Consider the following 18575-nt stretch of genomic DNA (forward strand, 5'->3'; position numbering starts at 1 on the left):
TTAAAATTGATTCAATTTCCGTTTTATAACTACTACATGCTGTAAGGGTATTTTCTAGTAAGGTCCCCACAAAACAGAGTTATATAGTCCCTTAGCTTAGGTTGGTGTATGTGTGTACGTCGTCCTAAGAGCTTTCTATACTGGATTGTGTTTATGTTCTAGGCGCCTGCATCATTACCAATACGATTCGGATCTTTAAGGTTAGGTTAAAGGATGCGTTTTTGTGCAAACAACTCCACTCGTTGACCTATTGGTCCATGATGTTCATCCTAATTTAGGGAAGATGGAAAAATAAAAAAATAAAAGAGAGGGAAACGAATAGTGGAGAAGAGTGAATTTGAAGATAGTAGGTTTGTATCCACGGTGTAATCAGCTTGTCGTCCTTAGCCATTTAAGTCTTCTGGCCAACTGAAGAATGACCGCTGTCTCGGTTTCGGAGAGGGAGGACAAGTCGGGCAGAATTTGCTTACCCAGTAGCCTCTGTCTCACTCCGATAAGAATTGGGCAGTGGCAGAGTATGTGCTCCACCGTCTCAGTTTCCTCCTCGTCCTGACAAAGCCTACAGTATTCAGTATCGTTGATTGATTGTAAATGAATTTAGAGTCTTCAGGGCCGCTTGACTATCGACATATATAGTCACCGGTCCATCCAGCTCATTGATTCCGTTTGCCAGCAGCTCTATGGCCTTCCTGACAGCAAAGATTTCTGCCTAAAAAATGCTGCAGTCGTTGTTTAGTTTGAAGAATCTTTGGATACTTAGACTTTCACAGAAGACCCCAGCTGCCGTTCCACTTTCCATCTTTGACCCATCAGTATAGACAGCTATACCCTTAAAAGTTTGAATGTTGTGGGTTCAGAAAGCTTTTCCTAGGTGATATATAATCACTGGTTTTAGCCTGATTTCCTATGTTCTATACATACTTGAGAATGATGGAGTGTCCAAAGGACTGACTCCGCCATTGTCTTGGGGTGCGCTCCTAAATGCGCCTATAATAAGTAGCTATGCAAGTCTTTGGACTTTATCAATGCTTTTGCTGATGGTAGTTTTCCCTAGAGAGTGCCACCAAACTAGCCCTCCATAGGTTAGGATTGGCCGGACGACTGACTCATATAACCATTTGATTATATAAGGCTTAAGTCCCCAGCTCTTTCCTATGCAGTTTATGCAGGAGTAAAGTGCAATTAAGCCCCTTATCCCTCGCCCCTTAATTTCTGGTCTAAGACGGTACCGAGATACTTAGCTTCAGAAGACAGGCTTAGCATAACACCGTCCAGCATTGGCAGCCTCCTTGCAAAAAGTAAGAGCTCAGTTTTAGATGGGTTCATGCCAAGTCCGTTACAGCGTGCCCATATGGAAAGTTTAACTAGAGCTCCCTACATAAGGTCTGAAATTTGATTTGGTTTGATGTTGTCCGGCGCTAAGATGGCACCATTGCGATCATTCTAAATGATGGTGCTGTAACGACAAAAATATAGTGACAGTGGCATAAGAATATTAAAATATTATAATGTGCTTATTGAAAGGACGGTGTTCCAAAACGTCTTACTCTGGTATCATTGCTAAGAGAAGTTGTAAATTCATGGAACTGTAATTCATTGGGAGTTCATTTATTTTAGTATCTTTTTCAAACCATCGAAATTGGAACCATCACATTATGTCGTTTTATTTTAAATGTTACAATGATCCGAACCTTTGTGGTCCGCATGTTGAGCATCGATTGAGCTCTTACTTAGGATAAATCCTATATTTATTGCTGTATTTATTTGGAAAATTTGTAAAGCAGCAGGGTCCACGAGGCTCCATAGAAGCAATTAAGATGACGCGGCCCTTTTGGAGAATTCCCAGAGGAGCAGAAGAGAGTATGAGAAGAGAGGAGAGAATGAGAAAATATAATAACGTCTGTAGCAGAGCCCAGAGTTTCGGAAGATCTTGCTGAGGCTAAAGTGGAGATGAAGGATTTTTTTTTTCGAAACTCGAACTTTAATTGTTCGAAAAATACTAAAAAGCAATAAATTTGGTACCATCAGGTATTATATGAACAGACTGTGTTAAAATCTTGATAGCTGGTAAAAGAATTAAGTTTAGGAAGTGAGGCTGATATAAGGAGGAGGTCTTGGAAAGGTGTGCTCAGTGCAATAACTGTACTAAATGGTACTAAATTTGGTTTTGGGCGAAGACTGCTGGTGTGTAGGCTTAAAATAAAGAGGTAATTAAAAAATGCGTACTACAAGTATATGAAAAGTACTAAATGGTATTAAATTTGGAATTGGGTAAAAGGATGTTGCTTGAAATCTGAAACTTGGCCTTATAGTCAGAGTTAGTTTGCATAAACGAGACTTGGAGTTGATTTGGAAATACGCACAAAAATTACGACAAGTCCTGAATTGTAGCAAAATTTGTATTTGGGGGAAGGAAAAGAGTTGGGAATCTAAAATAAGGCATTGGGATTACTCTTTTTGATATTTTTGCAAATGGTATTGAATTTGGTATTTCCTTTAACGTTGTGAAAAAACAGTAAGTGTACCAAAAGTACTGAAATTCACTAAATTTGTTATTTTTGTGCGAAAAGAAAATTAATTTTGTTAATTTTTACATAATGTGGGGAATTTTGATATTTTTTTTAATTGAGGCGCAAAGTAATGAATGCAGTACAGAAAAAATACGCCGGATGAAATTCAGAGATACTTTGGACCCCATGTCCTACCCCAGCGCAGTGTGAACATTTTAATAAAAAGTTTAGTTTTCACTTATAAATATGTTCCTGTCATTGCTCTTAAAACGTTATTTAACATTTCAAAATACATTTTTGAACAAAATTCCTGTTTTGAGTATTTTTTTTATCATTACTTCACATTATCATTTGTAAGACCAGATTGTTTAGTTTTCACAAATGAGTAATTTTTGTTGGAAGAAACAACAGATTTCAAGAAAAAATGATGTGGCGACACTTTGTTAACAATTGGCTTCAACAATTGAGAAACAATGAAAATTTGCTATTTATTTTAATAAAAAGGTAATAAAATGTAAATTTAAAATTGTTAAAAATTTGCTATTTATTTTAAATAAAAAGATAAAAAATGCTAATTTAATTGTGTATTTGTTATTAAAACAACTTTTTTGAACCCTCCACCATACATAGTATGGAGGGTATATTAAGTTCGTCTGTCCGTCTGTTGTAATCACACAAGAGTCAAAACGAATTAATATAGGAAGCTAAAATTTTGCACAGATCAGTCTTTTATCTGCAGGCAGGTAAAATTCGAAGATGTAGCCCTCATAGCCCCCATATGACGGTACCTGATATTAGGTATTTTGATGATTTTAGAAACATTTTCAATGGAATTGTCTGAAATGCTACACAAGGAGTTCTTTGTGAGTACTTTACCTTCTGTAAGAGAATTGTCTATATAGGTCCACGATATGGAATATTCCCCACATTACGGTACTTCCCGATATTCGGAATTTTGATGACTTTAGCCACATTTTCGAAGGAATTGTCTGAAAATCCACATAAGGAGTTCCTCGTGTGTACTTCATCTCCTGGAAAAGAACTATATTTATGGGTTCATCAAATCGTATAGCCCCCATGGTGATTTTAGCCACATTTTTCAATGAAATTGTATGAAAATTCACGCAAGGAGTTCCCTGCAAGAGCATTATCTATATAGGTCCACGTTATCGTATAGCCCCCCATTTAACGGTACCCACCGATATTCGGAATTTTTATGATTTCAGCCAAAATTTTCAATGGAATTGTCTTCAAATCCACACAAAGGGTTCCTTCTGGGTACTTTACCCCTTAGAAGAAAAATATCTAAATACAGGGTTGCCCATATTTGACGGACCCATCTGGCAACGCCATAACTTTTGACAGAGATGTCACATCGCTTAATGACATACCGCGTTTGAAGCGTCAGTCCAAGCAGTTTTTTACCATGAACCAATACACGCCACGCGAGCGCTCTGAAATAGTCATTGTGTCCATTGAAGCCAATTGTGAAAACTCAAGGTGCTTTTAAAACATTAAAAAATGTGAGAAGTGCGCCTTCTAAGAACACCATTAAGCGTTTATACGAAAAATGTTCGACTGGTAAGGCTCTTTCTAATCCGAAGAGGCCATATAAAAGTCGACCAAGCGATCGACCGTGTTGAGAGGTCCACAAGAACATCCTTAAACGCCGTTCTCAGCAGTTGGGCATCTCTCGGTCCATTTTCCAACGGATTATTCGCATTGATTTGCATTTGTTCCCGTACAAAATTCAATTGACGCAAAGAATGTTGCCTGCGACAAGCCTCGTCGATTGGAATGGGTCCAAAGGTCCGTCGAATATGGGCAACCCTGTAGGTCCACGTTTTAGTATAGCACCCATGCAACGGTACTCCCAGATATTCGGTATTTTCATAATTTTTGTGACATTATTCACCGGAATTGTTTCAAATTTCGTTTATAAAGTTCGGAACCGTTACTACGACCATGTCTTTGTATAGCCCCCATATAGCGGCATTTTTGCACGGATTTTTTTTTTTAATTTTCTAGTTTCTTCTTGATGGTCCTACCGAACTTTACTTTACTTTTTCACTTGTTATGGTTTGGCTAAGCTCTGATTTACACAGTTAAATTTTATTGAGAGGAGAAAGATTTCCCCTGTTAATTTTTTCGAGATAGTAACATGTACATGTATATATCGGGATCGACCATAAAAATGGAATGAACCGATTGGTCGACCCTGGTATATGTGCATGAATATACACGTAATAAAATTTGAAACAATTTTTAAATTACCTGCCACACAAGAATTTTCCATCTATACGGACTTCCATTATAAGGGGTGTTTCCTTAAATGATAATTACGTTGAGGTTGACTTCAAATCACAACGGCCTTTAATTACCGCCTAATTTCCCTTCAGGTTGCTTCTTAATGGACAACTTGTTCGGTATACCGGGTTAGTAAGCATTACAAACGATCTTCCACTTCAGTTATGTTGTCCCAAGTTGGTTCAGCCGACTCAGTTGGTCATTAATCATGACGCAGTTAATAAAGATTAAGTTGCCCCTTTTTTATTTCTTTATTTTTTTTAAACGTAATTCCCATGTTGAGTTCTTTTTTTTTTCTCCAAAAACAATTTAACGTCAAAGGGTCGTTCGGCTGTTTACTTTGTTGTTGTTGTTGCAGCTGCTGCTATTGAAGCTGTGGCAAGTTTCCACAGTGAAAAGCCTAAAAAAGAACAATATCATTGAGATTAAACGATTTGGTGGCGATGATGATGTGCTAACCCCAAAAAGAAGATTTTAAAACAAAAGCGAAAAATAAGCGTTATAAGGTCACAATACGGCATTTTAGCGGTCGCTTACATGCACATAAAAAAAGGTACAGTGGTTGCAAGACGATAAGTGTTGTTATAACAAGTAAAAAAACAGCCGACATTTTTATACCCTCCACCATTGGGTAAAAAAACATTTTTTTATATTATCAAAATACCGAATATCGGTGGGTATCGGTGCAACACATTGGACAAGTCAACAGATGTTAAAATTATTCCAGTGACAGCTTATTATATTGTTTACAAGCGTACAAAAGCATTTTGGTGAGAATTTTCCAGAAAAACGTTTTCGTGATGGAATTCAAGCGCGATAGTGCGATTTCTTTATACTTGGCTGGAAAACCACAAGGGGCTATCGTTAGAGCACCACAGCTTTTTTGCGTCTCGTTCTATCGCCCGTTACAGTGGTACGGGTAGCGTAGCCCGACGTCAAGGAAGTGGACGAAAGAAAACAGCAACATCAGCAGAAATGGAAGCGATTTGATCGAAACCCGCGTCGCAGCGGCCGGAAAATGGCTTGTGAGCTGAACATATCGCAATATTCCATTCGGAATGAGCTCGGGATAAAGCCATTGAAATTCCAAAAAGTGCAAGAACTTACACCGCAACAGAATGAAAATAGACTCAAAAGAGCTAAAGAGTTGCTTCGCTTCGCCGAAATTGGTGAACTGCCGAATTTGATTTTCTCCGATGAGAAAACATTCGCTGTCCAGCAGATTGTAAACAAACAAAATGATCGTGTTTACTTGCCAAAGAATTCAGTTGAAAATGTGCACCTTCGGTTGGCCACCGGAACTCAAGCGCCGGCCATGGTGATGGTGTGGGCCGCCATAACTGCCGATGGTCGCTCTCCGCTCGTGTTAATCGACCGTGGCATAGCTGCAGTGGCGAAACATTGCATGTATAAGTTAACGTTAACTTCTTTATTTCTGTTTCTGTTGCGCGTGCAAGTTCGATGGCACTTAAATATGCTTGCAAAATGCTTACAATGCATTCATGTCATTCATTCGTATAAACAACAGATAAATGCTTACATTTTAAGAAACCTAACTCTAAGAAATAATAAAATCAAAAGTGCTAACGTTGCACTAAATACATTGTCCAACAAAACTTAATTTTAAGAATAAAGGAAAAATAAAGTCAGTCCCATTTTGTCACTCGAAAAAGAACGTTATGTTTAATTGGCGCCCAACGAAAAATTAAAAGCACCCAAACGGCTGCAAAGTTAATAAAGGCACCTCATGGAGCTGCAAACTGTCAACTAAAAATTAAAGCACCCAAACGGCTGCAAATTAATAAAGGCACCTCATAAGCTGCAAACTGCTAACTAAAAACATCAAAACCTGTGGAAGAAGGCACCTCATAAAGCTGCGTACTGGTAACTAAAAACATCAATAACCTGTTGAAGAAGACACCCTATAAAGGCTGTAAATCAACACTAAATCCCCAAAAGCTGTGGGAAAAACTTGTGGAGTACGAGAGAGTCAACGACATCCAGCCGGCTCAAAAGATTGAAGACACCCCCTTAGTAGCGGAAGCAAAAAGGAATACGGAGAATCAACAGGAGACGGCATGCTCTACAAAGTTTTATTGTAAGTTTAGAAAGAAAAGTGATAGTGTTTAAGTGAAGAAAAAAAACTAAAAACATTGATAAAAACAATTTCCCTATTATTAATTTTGAAAAGTTAAAACAAAACAGACGGCATGCTCTATAAAGTTGTATTGTAAATTTAGAGATAAAAAGTGATAGCGTTTAAGAAAAAAAAAAAACCCAAAAACTAAAAACATTGATAAAACAATTTTCCTATTATTAATTCTGAAAAGTTAAAACAAAACAAAATTGTAAAAATATAATTTGTGTTCTAAAAGGTTAACAACTAAATAGTGATCGTTTAAAATGTCCAACCCAAATAACCTTATCCGACCACCCATCCTTAACGTCAATAACTCCGACGGACAAAATAATAACGGACAGAATAATAATAACAATAATAGCGCAATAAATTCAGCAAACATGGAACAAACCATTGCCAGAATCTGTGCACAGCAATGCCAAATTGCCATAGCCCAATTTTTAAGACCTAGTTCAGACATAGCAGGCGAAGACGAAACTATCGACGTCAGATATAGAGAAAACTTGACAGATTTAGATAAAGTACCCGACGTAGTGAGAAGCTTGAGAGAATTTTCAGGAAAAGCATCGGAATTCAGCTCTTGGAAAAAGAGTGTCGAAAGGATCCTTAAGTTATACGAATCTACAAAAGGTACCCCAAAATACTTTGCCATCCTTAACACCATAAGGAATAAAATCATCGGTAATGCCGATGCGGCCTTAGAGTCTTACAATACACCCCTTAATTGGAGTAGTATTTCAAAGTGTCTAACGCTTCACTACGCAGATAAGCGTGATCTTACGACACTAGAATATCAAATGACAACCTTAATACAAGGTAACAACAGTATCCAAGATTTTTATCAAGAAGTGTATTCACACCTTACGCTTATTATGAACAAATTGTCATGTCTCGATGTAGGTAAAGAAGCTCTAGATATCCTAGCCCAAACTTATAGGGATAAAGCTTTAGACATTTTCATAAGAGGACTAAAAGGACAAATGTCAATTCATCTTGGCATGAAAGAACCGACGGATCTCCCACAAGCACTACAATTATGTCTCAAAATGGAAAATCAATTCGCTAGAGCACAATTTGCTAACTCACACAATCCAACAGTTAAAAATAATAGACTAAATTTTCAGAAACCACCCCATCCAAAAACTCATTTTCAAAATACGAATCAGATGCCATTTTACCCACAATTGGCATATTTGCCACAACACTCTGGTGTTCGACAAAATAATTCTAATCCTCCTATTTATCCTCGTAATAATTATAATCAACATAATTACCCCCAAAATCAAAATTTGCAACCACCAAGACCAACAGCACCAAAACCTCAGCCCAAGCCTGAGCCGATGGAAATAGATGCTTCCATGCAATCCCGAGCTGTTAACTACATGAATAGGCCAGCACAAAATAATAGATTTTATGGAAAGAGACCATCAGAACATTCTGACCAATTTAGGAGACCTGATAAGGCACAAAGAAATTTTCATGTAGACACAGATGAATTAGGTCCCACCGCTGAAGAATACGAAACAATGTTAGAGCAGTATGAAAATCAAGAACAATTATCTGATCTCAATGATTACATAAAAAATCAATATGATGTTCTTGACAACGATGACAAAGAAGATACACAAGAATTCGTAGATATTCATTTTTTAGATTAACGAATTCGTCCTTACCCTATTTTGAATGTAGGACGAATTCAGGGCAAATTCTTAAAATCTTGATTGATACGGGTTCAAATAAAAACTATATCCAACCTGGACTTATAAAAAATCCTTTAGAAAATAAAACCCCGTTTTTTGCAAACTCAGTAGGAGGAAAAACAGCAATAACACAACACACTTTTATTAATCTTTTTGACAAAAATTGTTGCCCTCTACAATTCTTCCTTTTACCAACCCTTAAATCTTTTGACGGAATTTTAGGAAACGATAGCTTAAAAAAATTATCTGCTGTCATTTATACGTCAAAAGACTACATGCTTATAGACAATAGAATAAAAGTGAAAATAAAGCAGAAATTATCTAGATCTGTGAACACTATCGACCTTAGGACAGACCATTTAACCCCACAAGAGAAACAAAAATTAGATCTAGTGATCCAAAGGCATAAATCACTCTTTGGGGAACCAAATCAAAAACTTACTTACACTACGACAGTAGTCGCCGATATTCAGACTACCAATGTCGAACCAGTTTATTCAAAATTTTATCCCTACCCTATGCATTTGAAAGGAGAAGTAGAAAAACAGATAAAGGAACTCCTCGATCAAGGTATAATTAGACCTTCACGGTCACCATACAATTCACCCATCTGGATCGTGCCAAAAAAATCGGATGCATCAGGCAAAGTGAAATACAGAATGGTGATAGACTATAGAAAATTAAATAAGGAGACAATTCGAGATAGATATCCCATCCCAGAAATAAATGAAATCCTACCACAAATAGGAAAAAATAAACTGTTTAGTGTAAAAGATTTAAAAAGTGGATTTCACCAAATATTACTTAGGGAAAGTGATAGAGAAAAAACTGCCTTTTCTATTAATAATGCAAAATACGAATTCACTCGACTTCCATTTGGTTTGAAAAATGCTCCGTCCATATTCCAACGAGCCTTGGACGACATTCTTAGGGAGCACATTGGCAAAATATGTTTCATCTATATGGATGATATAATAATATTCGCAGAGGATGAAGATTCACATCTCAAGAATATTTCAACCATATTCGAGACATTAGAGAAAGCCAATATAAAGGTACAACTCGACAAATGTGAATTTTTGAAAAAAGAAGTTGAATTCCTAGGTTTCATAATATCCGATTCCGGTATAAAAACAAACCCAAAAAGGGTTGAAGCAATAGAAAAATTTCCACTTCCGTTAACACTAAAAGACTTAAGATCATTTTTAGGACTTTGTAATTTCTACAGACGCTTTATTAGAGATTATGCCAAAATTTCTAAACCTCTGACAATATATTTAAGGGGGGAGGCAGGACGTGCGTCCAAATACGTTTCCAATAAAATGGCCATAGATCTCGATCAAGAAGCAGTAGAAGCTTTTAATAAATTAAAGAGAATATTGTCATCGGAAGACGTAATATTGGCATATCCCGATTTTAATAAAGAATTTGAACTTACTACGGACGCTTCGCACTATGCAATGGGCGCAGTGCTTTCACAAGATAATAAACCAATTGTATTTTTGTCTAAAACTTTCAAAAAGGAAGAGGAACATTATGCAACAAACGAAAAGGAGATGCTTGCAATTACTTGGGCTCTCAAATCCCTCAGAAACTACCTTTACGGTTCTGCCAAACTTAAAATTTATACCGATCACCTTCCACTGACATACGCATTGAATAATAAAACAGCTAATTTCAAGCTAAGAAGATGGAAAGCCTTCCTTGAGGAATTCAATTACGAATTACTATACAAACCCGGTAGTACAAATGTAGTTGCCGATACACTATCAAGACCTCCTAAAGAACCAGAAGAGATAAATGCTCTGACTTCGACCCAACACAGTCATGAAAGCTCATCTCATAATTTAATACAATACACTGACGCTCCGATAAACGCATTTAAGAATCAAATTCTCATCTCTTCAGAAGATGATGAACCATCTTATAAATTTGAAATTGTCTTTCCAACTTATCACAGACATACTATAAATGAACGAAATATTACACCAGAATTTCTCAGAGACATTTTGAAGAAATATTTAAACCCATCGGTAACAAACTGCTTAAAGACTAATGACGAAATCTTGGGAGTATTGCAAGAAGTGTTCCGTGATAATTTCACACAATACAAAGTCAAATATTCAAGACAAATGGTAACCGACTTGAAAAATGATGAAGACCAAGAAAACAAGATTATTGCTGAACATAATAGAGCACACCGAAATAGCGTAGAAAATAAAGCACAGTTATTGACAAAGTACTACTTTCCCAGAATGCAAGCTAAAATTAAGAAAATAGTCGATCAATGTAAAGTTTGCAAAGAAAACAAATACGATAGACATCCTAATAAGATAGGCCTACAGGAAACACCTATCCCACAAAATCCTGGACAGATTGTTCACATAGACATTTACATAACCGAAAAGACATCCGTATTGACGGCTATAGACAAGTTTTCTAAATACGCTCAAGCAAAAATTCTGAAATCAAGATCAGCAGAAGACATTAAAGAACCACTTAGGGAATTAGTCATATCCTTTGGAATTCCTGAAATAATAGTTATCGACAACGAAAGATCTTTTAATTCCAAAGCAATAGTTTTCATGTTAGAAAATCAGTACAACATCAAATTGTTCAAAATCCCGCCGTACAGTAGTACTGTAAATGGGCAAATTGAGCGGTTTCACTCTACACTGTCAGAGATAATGCGATGTCTAAAAGCACAGAACTTACACAAATCCTTCTCAGAGCTTTTACATAGATCCATTTACGAATATAATAACACAATACACTCAAGCATTCAAAAGAAACCAGTTGAAGCATTTCTTGGAAAAAGGGCAAACATGAGTCAGGATGATATAGAGAAAGAAAGATCCGAAATTGCCCAAAGGCTTAAAGAAAAACAAGCAGAAGATATTAACTACCACAATAAGAAAAGGACTCAACCAAAAACCTATACGCCAGGAGAAATCATATTCGTAAAAGAGAATAGGAGACTTGGGACAAAGTTAAGTAAGGCATACAGACAAGAAATAGTAAAAGAAAACCAAAATACAACTGTTATTACAGAATCAGGAAAAACCGTACACAAAAACAATATCAGAAATTAAGAAATCAAATATTTTCAGATTTTTATTCGCCACGGCGACCGCCTATGTCAAGATTTTGGACTATACAAACTCTCAAATTGTTGCGTTTGATTCCGGTTTGGCAAAAATTCAAGATGGTAACTTCAGGATAATTCATATCATTGACATCGACAAATATCAAGAAACAATAAATTCCCTACAAAACATCCTTTCCCAGAACATAACCAAACACCATTTCCTTCATCCCTTCCTAACCCATGAGCTGATAGAGATTCAAGGATACTTGGACCGTTTGAAGCCAAACGTGAAAAATAAACGATCATTGAATTTTATAGGTTCAGCGTGGAAATGGATTGCTGGAAATCCAGACCACGATGATTTTGAAATAATAACTCAGAAAACTAATGAAGTTCTAGAAAACAATAATAAACAAGTTGTAATTAACAAATTGTCATTGAGAAAAATTAATGAGTTAACACAAATAACTAATGAAATAATAAAAAGTATAAATTACAGTGATGTAAACAGAGATAGATTAAGTTCAAAATTAAAATTTAAAATAGAAATATTAAAACAAGAAATTGTAAATATTCAATACGCTATCCATTGGGCAAAAATAGGAATTGTAAACTCATTCATACTTTCATCTGACGAGATAAATATTATTAAAAATATAATTGAAAAAGATTCAATACCGTTTGTTAATGTAGAAGAAATCTTTGAATTTGCTCAAATAAAAATCGCAACTAATAATCAATCTATCATTTATATTATTAGAATACCAATGACAGACAACAAAGTTTGTAATAGATTATTACTGAAACCTATAAAATTTGAGAAGTTCGTCAATAAATTAAAATTCGAAAATGTAATAATGTGCAAACAAGATTTAAAATTATACGGAATCAAGAGTGAATGCATGAAATACAATAATATAAGTATCTGTAATAGCATAAACTTAGAAGCTATAGAGAATAACACCTGTATTTCTAATTTGCTAAATAGCAAGACATCGAATTGCACGGTAACTGATAACAAAACAGTACCAACAGTTGAAGAAGTTTCTCCAGGGGTTATCCTGTTAAATAATTTCAATGAAACAATCCTAATAAATAATGTTACACAAAGACTTATTGGATCGTATGTCATCCAATATAGCAACACTACACTAAGTATTTCCGACAAATCATATTCCTTTTTTGAAATAAGCCATATTCAACCATTACCGGCGATTCTGCAACCTAGGGAGTCTGTTCTCAGTATAGAAGAGACGCTCTCTTTAGAGTCAATTAAGGAAATTCAAATTAGTAACACAAAAGCCATAAATTTATTGGGAGGCAAATACGAGTGGGGTCAAACCACAAATTTTGGACTTACCTCCTTCGCGATAATATTGATAATCGTTTTCATTATAAGGTCCAAGATCTGCAAAAGGGGAAAAGAAATTATACTCACCCCGTCTATAGCAGATTCATGTCCGTATGACGCACGTAATCGTGTTCCTATGCCGGAAGTAGTGGAATTGCCGGGAATACGAAGAATTTCTCATATTCCCTATTTTTGACCGATCGAGGACGCTCGGTTTAAAGAGGGGAGGAGTTAACGTTAACTTCTTTATTTCTGTTTCTGTTGCGCGTGCAAGTTCGATGGCACTTAAATATGCTTGCAAAATGCTTACAATGCATTCATGTCATTCATTCGTATAAACAACAGATAAATGCTTACATTTTAAGAAACCTAACTCTAAGAAATAATAAAATCAAAAGTGCTAACGTTGCACTAAATACATTGTCCAACAAAACTTAATTTTAAGAATAAAGGAAAAATAAAGTCAGTCCCATTTTGTCACTCGAAAAAGAACGTTATGTTTAATTTATATATCCACGTTTTGGTATAGCCCCCATATAACGCTACCTTCCGATATTCTTTATTTAGATGGTTTTTGTCACATTTTATCACGGATTTGCCTAAGAATTAAAATTTGTTGGTCATATTAGGTTCTAGCTCCGTTAGCGAAATATTGTATGTATAGGTCCACGTTTTTGTATAGTCCTATATGGCGGTACCTCCCGATATTCGGTATTTTGATGATTTTTGACACATTTTCCTACCAATATGTCTAAAAATTGGTATTTGTGGGTCATAATTGGTTCTAGTGTTTCCATTACCCTAAGGTGGAGGGTATTAAAAGTTCGGCCTGGCCGAACTTAATGTTTTTCTACTTGTTTTTATCTCACCCTGTATGTGCGCTGTTGGAAAACGTCGACCTAAATATTCAATGTTTTGCACCGAACCCATTTTGACCTACAAATACCAATTTTCAGACAAATCCGTGAAAAAAAATGTGATAAAAATCATAAAAGTATCGAATATCGGGAGGTAGCATTATATAGCGGCTACACCAAAACGAGGACCGATATATCTCATATTTTATTTAAATCATCCTAGGCACAATACCAGTTGTTCTACCAAATTTTGAAGCTCTACGTCAAATACTGTATGGTTATTTCAACAGACAGACGGACATGGTTAAATTGACTTAGAATTTTATGGCAGCCACTGTATGAGGTAATAGTGAAAACACCATTGTTGTTTACACTACACTTTTAGAATGTTTTTTTTTTAACAAATTTGTAACGATTTATAAGCGAGAACATAAACTGTTCCTCAACCAATGCATGGATGAATGGATGACTGGAGTTATTTTCGTTGTTATATTTAGTGCATACCATTTTCTCATGCTCACATCTACATTGCCCATAGATAAACCTACATAGGTTAGGCTTTGATGACGTAGAATTTACTTACTATTACAGATGTGAGTGTACGTGTGTACGGCACTTGTTGGTAATGGTCATAACATCATTGGTGGGGCGAAAAGGCGTCTTAAATATTAACATGAATAATTACTGGCTCTTTAGGTTATTAACGCCTCTACTAATTCAAGCGTAAATATTATTGTAAATGTATGTATGTATGTATGTATGAATGTAGATACAAACATTCACACTCAACACTAACATCATTAAGAGCGTACTTTGTTTTACAATCTAGGTTTTGTCGGTTTCTTCTAATGACTATCATTACATCAATGACGTTTTGACGTTAGAAAATTAGGTTAAACATGGAATATGAGAGCAATGTTTACATCCGTAAAAATGTTTTGCACGCACATGCATATGAATATTTAGTCAATATCGATTTGTTTGCCTACATATCCAGGGTGAGATGAAAAAACTCCAACCAACTTCAGACTGCTGTCATTTTCGTTACCGTGATACTGGTAGCGTTGTCAAAACCCGCGTCGCAGTGGCCGAAAAATAGCTCGTGAGCTGAACATATTGCAATATTCCATTCCGGAAATATTGAAAAAGGAGCTCTTGGTAAAGCCATTGTGCAAGTGCAAGAACTTAAACCACAACAGAAAGAAAATAGACACAAAGGAGCTAAAGAGTTGCTTCGCTTGACCGAAAGGTTTTTTTGGGTTTTGTCCGATGAGAAAACATTCGTTGTCCAGCAGTTCGTAAACAAACAAAATTATCGTGTTTACTTGCCAAAGAGGTCAGCTGAAAATGTGCACCTTCGATTGGCCACCAGAACTCAAGCGCCGGGTATGGAGATGGTATGGGCCGCCACAACAGGCGATGGTCGCTCTCCGCTCGTATTAATCGACCGAGGCATCAGAATAAAAGCCGAATATTATCGTGAAAATATTCAGGAGGGTGTATTAAAGCCTTGGACACGCAAACATTTTGGCCGCAGACCTTGGACATTCCAACAGATCTCAGCACCATCGCACTCAGCACGCGCCACCCAAGAGTTCCTCGCTTCACTTCCAGCGCAAAATGGCCACCAAAATCTCCGGATACCAATCCGTTGGACTATTGCGTCTGGAGTATTTTGGAAATCAAGGTTGGCACTAAAAAAACAGTAAAGAAAGACTTAAAGTCGGGCGGGGCCGACTTTATGATACCCTACACCACTCTGCTAATTTAGTAGAGCTCCACATAACAATTAAAAGTTTTTATGGGAGAATTCAATCATACAAGCTATTATGTTTATAATTAAAAGTTCAAAGGGCAAATTCCATCCCATTTAGACAAATATTAGACGTTTGGTGCACAATAAAAGGTAAATCGGACGAAGTTATATATGGGAGCTATATCCAAATCTGAACCGATCTCGATAAAATTTAGCAAATGTATTTCTGAGCTGTATTTGATATATTTCCCCAAATATTGTTGTTGCAGAGTGAATATTACGGCTGCGGAGGACAAAAATAACAAATCGGATGAACAATATATATGGGAGCTATAGCTATATCTGAACCGATTTCGATCAAATTTGGCATACTTATTTTCAGGCCTAATTTGGGTGTATATGCAAAATTCCATACGATTCGGGCTGATATTACACGTTTGGTGCACAATAAAATGAAAATCAGAGGAAGATATATATGGGAGCTATGTCTAAATTTTGATCGATTATTTCCAATTTCAATAGGGTTCGTCCTTGGGCCAAACAAATGATCTGTGCAAAATTTCATCTGGATCGGGCAATAAATGCGACCTGTACTTTGTTTACAAAAATACATGGACAGACGGACGGACGGACATGCATATATCGTCTCAGAATGTGATTCTATGCAGATCATCAAAAGTAACTATGGATCTATCTCGTTTCCTTTTGCCTGTTACAAACAAATGCACAAAGACATAATACCCTGACCATCTTGTGGTGCAGGGTATAATAACAAATTGTCGATCACCTCAAGCAAGCTATTCGCGGGGAAGGGGCAAAATACCGCAGAGCAACAATCAGGCAGCGTGTGACGGTTCTATTGGCCGTTTGAAGGCTATAATTCGTGCCAAAGGTGACCAATTCGAACAAATCTAAACGTACTTAAAAATTTGATGATATTTCCGATATTTTTTGCTTTCATTCAAAAAAAAAAAAAAAATGTAAAAATTATGGCGATTGGCTTTGTTGCAGTTTTCTTTATCCCACCCTGTGTATATGAGGAATTCATCGAAAATATCTAACTTTTTTAAATAAACTTAGCTTTCATATTAATTTTAATTTTATAAGGCATCCATAATATCGATGCCACCTGACTTGGACTTTATGGACAACTACTCTTTACGAACTTCAAGTATCAAATTTTAAATTATTCCGTTGGAATATATGACCAAAAGCATTTAAATACATAAATAGGAATTATTCGAAATTCTAAGTATCCCTGTAATAACCTACGTGCTGTACAAAAATATTTATTTTCCCACTTTGCTAAAATGTTTGGTTCAAGGTCCATATCTTCAAGCAGACCTAAGGAAAACTCGCTCGATTTTGCTCTATGAGTGAAACCCACACGAATTCAAGCGAGTGCGTTCCTCTGAACAGAAAATTAGTGACATTTAGTTGAAATTTAGACATTTAGTGCATTTTAGTACTTATGGTACACGTATTGTTTGAATTTCGAAAACCCCTTCAATTTTTCTATCCTACATAACATTGAAGACTCTCACAACAAAATTCAGATTCCCATCTCTATTCCTTTCGCTAATTCCAAAGTTAATACTATTTAGTACTTTTCGTACGTATTTCCAGATCTCTCGCCAAGTATCAAATATTTAATGCCAAATATTTAACATCCAACTCAATATCTTACCCAAAAACCAACTCTAGTACTATTTAGTACTTCTTAGTAAGTATATCTAAAACCACCTCCAAATATAAGACCAACACACTAACATTGATCCTTATGCCAAATTTAAGATTTCAAGCAATACATGCTCACGCAATATCAAATTTAGTACCATTAACTTTAGTGCACATAAGTACACATTTCCAAAACTTCCTACATACCGCAATTCTACAATGCAATATTAATCTTATTTCCAAATTTTAGGATTCCCAATCTATCGGTTCACTCAAAACCAAATTGTACCAAATTTAGTACATTTTGGTACATTACTAAACCTCCTCCATATCACAATCCGACACTCCGACAGTAATCTTATTACCAAATTTTAGGATACCAGCTTATCGGTTCATCCAAATCCAAATTGTATAAAATTTAGTACCATTTAGTACACATAAGTACCCATTTCCATAAGCACCTACATCATACAATCCAAGAGAAATCTTGCTTCTGAATTTCAGAATTCCAACTCAACCGGTTCTCTCAAAATTTAAATTGTACCAAAATTAATACTGTACTCATAAGTACGAATGTCCAAAACTTCCATAGCCCGATCCTATTCTCCGACAGTAATCTTAATCCCAAATCTCAGCTCAGCTCATCGGTTCATCCAAATCCAAATTGTACCAAATTTAGTACCATTTAGTACTCATAAGTAACCTTTTCCATAAGTACCTACATCATACAACCCAAGAGAAATCTTATTTTCGAATTTGAGAATTCAAACTCCACTAGTTCTCTCAAAATGTTAAATTGTTCCAAATTTAATACTATTGAGTACTCATAAGTACAAATTTCCTAAACCACCTCCACCTCCATATCCAAATCCAAATATTAGGATATCAGCTCTATTGGTTCATTCAAATCCGAATGGAAGATTTATTATCATTTAGTGCACATATATTCAAATTTCTATAAATACAACCAAAGGGAAATCTCATTTCCAAATTTCAGGAATCCAACTCTATTGGTTCTCCCAAAACTTAAATTGTACTAATCGACATACCCCAATCCTACAATGAAATATTAATCTTATTTCCAAATTTCGGCATTCCAGCTCTATCGATTCTCCCAAAACTGTACTATATTTAGTACACATAGGTACGAATTTCCAATAAATTGACTGATACGTAAGTCATACAATTC

Source organism: Musca domestica, unplaced genomic scaffold (genome assembly GCF_030504385.1).
Source record: "Musca domestica strain aabys unplaced genomic scaffold, Musca_domestica.polishedcontigs.V.1.1 29, whole genome shotgun sequence".
Classification (NCBI taxonomy): Eukaryota; Metazoa; Arthropoda; class Insecta; order Diptera; family Muscidae; genus Musca; species Musca domestica.